The sequence below is a fragment of the Oncorhynchus mykiss genome, chromosome 15 (genome assembly GCF_057628025.1).
Source record: "Oncorhynchus mykiss isolate SJ-2025 chromosome 15, ASM5762802v1, whole genome shotgun sequence".
Classification (NCBI taxonomy): Eukaryota; Metazoa; Chordata; class Actinopteri; order Salmoniformes; family Salmonidae; genus Oncorhynchus; species Oncorhynchus mykiss.
The window spans coordinates 68202501-68209264 of NC_143036.1; positions in this window are offsets into that span (position 1 = coordinate 68202501).

Here is a 6764-nt window from a genome sequence, read left to right on the forward strand (position 1 = left end):
CTTTTGCATACATGTATACACACTGTGTGTGTGTGTGTGTGTGTGTGTGTGTGTGTGTGTGTGTGTGTGTGTGTGTGTGTGTGTGTGTGTGTGTGTGTGTGTGTGTGTGTGTGTGTGTGTGTGTGTGTGTGTGTGTTTCTAAGCCAGGGAAGAATGTAATGGAATCTGGTAACCAGATCACACACACTGGGCTGTGTTCATTACATTTTAATACACACCTGAGGGCCAAATGTGACTCACTAGTCGCTCACAGTGAAACTAGTTTCATTTCAGTCTGAGCTATCCAAAATAGATCCAGATGATTTGTACAATATTAATAGAAATGCCATAATATATATTTCACATAGTAAGGGATCAATATCAAATATATTTCTCTTACCAAAAAACAAGACAAGAATAAATATGTAGTGATACAATTCCTATCACCGAAATCTTACAGTAAGTGTTCACTGAAATATGCAACCAGTGAACATCCAATCACCAGCCTTGGCAATTCCAAGGCAAATCCCTCCCACTCTGCAGCAACAGGTGTCAGAATCAGGAAGTTAGTTTCATAAAGAGAGAGAAGCAGTCACATACCTTTGTCAGGGTGTATATCCTGTGTCTGTGTCCTCTACTATCCACTCTGAGAACAGGTTCCTCAGTGGTTTCTCAGTAGCACTAGCCCTGCGAGCGGAGCGATGTTTAACCAGAGGTTTATTAGTCCTGAACCCTTTCTATTCCCATTAGCGACCTGGCACACGCCTAACTCTGCCCTTAACACCAGATTCTTCTGACCGCTGACCAGAGAGAAGCCCTGAACTAAAAATATTTTTAAAGGAACAGTGTACTCTATCTCCTTCTCTCTTTCTCAAGACACACCTCATAATCCTCTTTACTCTGAGAGATAGGCCAATCACGAACTATACTATAATCTGTTGTTGTACACCAGCAAAGTTCAGTCTGTCACTCAGACGACTCCGACTAGGGGTCAAATCTGGGGTCAAATTCCACCTTTAATCTGGTAAAATCTGATTGAACTGCAGATCTGATTGAACTGAAAAGGGATTGAACACAAGTCGGAGAAACACCTTTGCTCATGGTATAAAACCATCAGTCAACTCCTAAAGCAAACACCACTGAACATCCCAACACGAGTAATACCGCTAGGGCGTATTTCAAGACATGAATACAACATGCATACTACTGCGTTCAAGCAGCTCGCTGTCAACAGATTACTGCATCTTTTCCTCTACAATGCCTAGACAGCCTTCTGGTTACATAACGTATCTATCTAAACTCTTTGTTCCTCGCACACTTCATACTGCCAAACTGATTTACAGAGCTCTGGGTCCTATTTTTTAGGCACCAAACAAGAGAAAACAGAATGAAAAAGGGAAACTAACTTAAGCTTGTCCAAAACATTTTGCTACGGTGTGTCCTAATGAATATGACCCTGTTTTGGTGAAGTAGGATGACGTTGCCCCTAGACACTGACGCTCTACGGTTGGTTTTGCGTTTTCCTCATAATTGTCAAGGTAGGGTTGGAGAAGGGTAAGCTGATAGATCTGCAGATCAGGACATTCAGGCATTGTCTGTCAGGATTTGTTTTGGTGCTCTGACCTCACCAGGAGGGTGAGGCTGATTAATAAAGGACATCAGGTTCTTCTGTTCTTAATGGGATTGACAGGTCAGAGAAGTCCCTGGTCGCATTCCCCTGTTCGGATGTTGCATGCATCAACCACTGGTTGCGGGTCTTGTCGTCGACCATGTCATCGACTGCCAGATTACTATAACAAATGATATGCTTAGTTGATACATAAAATACTTATTAAGGCGTTGTAAGATCTGTCAGGCGTCAGCAACGCGTCTTAACCATTGGTTTCCCTTCCAATGATTAAGGGTCAGCAAGACCCATAGTCCATCATGACCCATAGAATTGGCTGATCCTAGATGGGGCAGTAATACACTTTTTACACTATTGAGATGAGCTATACTGTTTCAGCGTGGGTACACACCCACCATGGCTGCTGGAACCATGTTGGAAAGGGAAAGAAGTCAGCTCAGTACAGTTCAGGTAGGCATGAAGGTGGGAACAGGGTCTATCACTGTCTTTTATCTGTCTTCTCAATTCACTCACTCCACCAAATGTGCATTTAACCTTTATTTAACTAGGCAAGCCAGTTTAGAACAAATTCTTATTTACAATGACAGCCTATGAACAGTGGGTTAACTGCCTTGTTCAGGGGCAGAATGACAGATTTTTTTTACCTTGTCAGCTCTGGGATTCGATCGAGCAACCTTTCAGTTACAGGCCCAATGCCCTAACCACTAGGCTACCTGCTGCCCCAAATGCTCAAATGAACTCTCTCTTCCCATTCTCCTTCCTATCATCGCCATAGCTCCTTCTTATCCCTTTCTCTCCTTCTCTCTAACCCCTCCTCTCTTCCTCTAACTGCAGAAGGATTCCTCAAATCAGTTAAAATTTCCAGACGAATATGGTGATGTAGCAACACCATCGAATTATTCAACTGTAGTGAAGTGGGAGGAGTCCCTTGACAACTCACTGTCTAATCCTTCAGAGAGGGGGGGGGGGGGGAGCAGACATACAGAGAGTTAGAGAGAGAGAGAGACAGAGAGAGAGAAACAGAGTGAGAGAGAGAGAGACAGAGAGAGAGAGAAACAGAGTGTGTGTGAGAGAGAGAGAGATAGAGAGAGAGAGAAACAGAATGAGAGACAGAGACAGAGAGAGACAGAGAGACAGAGAGAGAGACAGAGAGAGAAAGAGAGAAACAGAGAGAGGGAGACAGAGAGAGACAGAGAGAGAAAGAGAGAGAAACAGAGTGAGACAGAGAGAGACAGAGAGAGACAGAGAGAGAGACGGAGAGAGAAACAGAGAAACAGAGTGAGACAGAGAGAGACAGAGAGAGAGAAAGAGAGAGAAACAGAGAGAGACAGAGAGACAGAGAGAGAGAAAGAGAGAGAAACAGAGAGAGACAGAGAGAGACAGAGAGAGAAAGAGAGGGAGACAGAGAGAGAAAGAGAGAAACAGAGTGAGACAGAGAGAGACAGAGAGAGACAGAGAGAGAGAAAGAGAGAGAGAGCAAAAGGAAGAGAAAGGGGTTCCCTCCTTCATTTGTGCTCTCTCTCTCACACACCCCGTTGTGAATCCCTAGCAACACCTATTGTTAGGGATGTGCGTCACAGGTGGTGATGTCACTGTAACAAGGCCGGTCCACTTGGTACAGATTAGGAGGAGGAAGGTGGAGAGAAGGTGATTAGCCAGGCTTGTAATAGATGAGTCACACTGAAGGACACACACATACACACACAGACAGAAAAAAACAAACATGCATACACACACACACATACACACACAGACACACACGCAGACACACACGTATACAAACAAAGAAGGCAAAAACACACGCCTACGTACAGGTCTACATACTGTATATGAATTGAAAAACATTATAAACATTGGGGTAAACATTCAAGGTGAAAGACACCCCGAACACATTCAAAACAACATGGGTTTTGACCACAGCAAATAGAGGATTCATTGAGTGCAGTAATCTCGCCAGGGCAAAACCGAACCATACAAACTCCAAGGCAACTCAAGTCTCTGACACAACTTTCTCAAAATGAACTCCCCAAGCAGTTGTTCTGTAGCCTGGTCTGTTTGTGCTATCTTGCTATATCCTTGTCACTCATTGTCACACCAACAGGCATGTCCTTCCACTTAAAGGTCACCTTTGGGCACCAAAAACGGTCCAAGTCCGCCTCTTTCTCAATTTTCAAACCAAAATGGGGTGTGCCTTTGGTGGTTCATATGTGTCATTCTGGTGATTTGTGCCGTGACCGACGTAGCTAGTTCCTTAGCTAAGCTAGCCACTATAGCTAGCCTCCTCCAGTATGTGTTGATGCCATTTCACAGGATTTATTTTTTGGACGGAAGCTGTAGACATTGGTAGGAAATGGCACTTCTGTAGCCAAATATCTTTGTCATTTTGTTTTGTTTTTAAGCATTAAATGGCCTGCTATAATGGTTCATTGATCGGTTATACAAACGGATGTGGCAGTTTCACCATGACTGATTCCAGCTTTAAAGAGACACTGATTGGCACGTGTTTTTGTGTTGCTCATTAGAAAAACACGTTTTCAGTCTTGGAGGTGTGTTTCCTGACCGATTCAGCGTTTGGTTGATGATGTTTGTCCCCCATAAGACACTTAAAGCATGGAAGCCTATTTCACTTCCTCACAATCCCCAGAATAAATCTGAGACAACTCAAGAAATCTGTAATTCATTTTCATGTTTTTGCCGAGGATGTTTTAGTTTTACATCTGACTAAGGTGTTTGGTGCAATATTTCTGAAGTAACAAAATGCACAACGTGTTGTCTTATGGAAACAAAGTCGTAACTGCTGGGCAGGTCTGGACAGTTTCACTGCAGCTGTTCACCCCATGTTAGTCGGCAAATGGACATCGTCAAATCAAAACCTTCATTTTAGGCCAGAATGACTTTATGATCAAAATGTAGTCAATTTGAACAATAAAATAACAGTTTCTGACTCATATCGATAACACATAGGCTGTTTTCAAAGGGATTTGTTGCTTTTTAACTCTCTTTAACACTGGACACTATACATCTGTATTCCATCCACTCAGGGGAATGGCCATAGAGGAGCGATTGATCCTAACCTATAGCAATCAATAGCCTCACAATCAAACCCCCAGTGGGGAAGATTTTATGAGGTCCAACCTGCGTGTGTGTGTTGGCATGAGGGGGGGTCGTTATGTGTGTGTGTTTTATGTGGATGAATTGTATGTGTGAATTTCGTTTTGATTGACAAGTGTGTGTGTTTACGAGGTCGAAGGGTGTGTGTCGTTGAACCTTGAGGGCTTGTGTGTGCAATAGGATCCAACAGACATGAATACAACATTCCCAGAGCTCACTGAATCCTCTCACACTTCTCCTGGGAATAGCTATGGAAACTGGGAAGAGAGAGAGAGAGGAAAATGGGAGGTGTAAATGATATAACTGACCACTGTTAGAAATGTAAAACCATCTCTGCTTTTAGACCTGTACATAAGACTAAGTGGTGTTCTTGAAGTCGTCACAGTGCTGGGGCTGCTCACTATATGTTAATGAGGTCTTCCAAGGGCTCGGTCTAGACTCCAAATGGCCGCCAGTGACTCCTCTGTTTCTGGGGGTTTCTGCAACCCTTCAAGAGTCAAGCGTTGCCATGGCATCTGTGAACCCCTGCCGCCTGAGGGGTCGTAACTATGGGGTGAGTGAGGGTTGGAAATCCGACATCAAACAATCAAGGTGCTCTGTGTGTGTGTGGCTGAATGTCCTGTGTGTACTCAAGAGCAGCCTCGAGGTATCAATGTTTGACACTGTGCCTTATGTGAAGTTGTGGTCAACTGGGGTATAAAGAGAGAATAGGGTTCAGCTTGGTACAGCTGTTGAGAGGAAGAGATGAGGAAGAGATGGTTAGAGAAAGGATGGGAGGGAGAGGGAATGAAATAAATAGAAAGACAGGGAATAAATAAGAGAGAGATATTTAAGGAGTAGGTCTGTGTGAGCGCTGTCTTGTCACGGACCTCTCTCCCTGCTGACAGAGTTGATTTTCCCAGAATCCCTGGAGCCCACTCCTGGGCTGCGGAACGAGTGTGAGTCAGAGCTTCTGAAGAGCCCAATCTGGGAGTCGTGAGGAGACTGGGAGACACACACATAGAGGACGAACACACACATAAGAGAATATCGCAGATGTCACATACACACATATATACAATTATTATTTTTTTTAAATTGGGGGGGTCTCTCAACTTATTGTTAAAAGTTAGAATAGTAGAATACACCAGATGCCATTTCTAAATGTGTCGTGCATCTGCAGTGTTTCTCTCTTTATGTCACTCCATTAGCCATGTCAGCTAACAATACAGTGCCTTGCGAAAGTATTCGGCCCCCTTGAACTTTGCGACCTTTTGCCACATTTCAGGCTTCAAACATAAAGATATAAAACTGTATTTTTTTGTGAAGAATCAACAACAAGTGGGACACAATCATGAAGTGGAACAACATTTATTGGATATTTCAAACTTTTTTAACAAATCAAAAACTGAAAAATTGGGCGTGCAAAATTATTCAGCCCCCTTAAGTTAATACTTTGTAGCGCCACCTTTTGCTGCGATTACAGCTGTAAGTCGCTTGGGGTATGTCTCTATCAGTTTTGCACATCGAGAGACTGACATTTTTTCCCATTCCTCCTTGCAAAACAGCTCGAGCTCAGTGAGGTTGGATGGAGAGCATTTGTGAACAGCAGTTTTCAGTTCTTTCCACAGATTCTCGATTGGATTCAGGTCTGGACTTTGACTTGGCCATTCTAACACCTGGATATGTTTGTTTTTGAACCATTCCATTGTAGATTTTGCTTTATGTTTTGGATCATTGTCTTGTTGGAAGACAAATCTCCGTCCCAGTCTCAGGTCTTTTGCAGACTCCATCAGGTTTTCTTCCAGAATGGTCCTGTATTTGGCTCCATACATTTTCCCATCAATTTTAACCATCTTCCCTTTCCCTGCTGAAGAAAAGCAGGCCCAAACCATGATGCTGCCACCACCATGTTTGACAGTGTGGATGGTGTGTTCAGGGTGATGAGCTGTGTTGCTTTTACGCCAAACATAACGTTTTGCATTGTTGCCAAAAAGTTCAATTTTGGTTTCATCTGACCAGAGCACCTTCTTCCACATGTTTGGTGTGTCTCCCAGGTGGCTTGTGG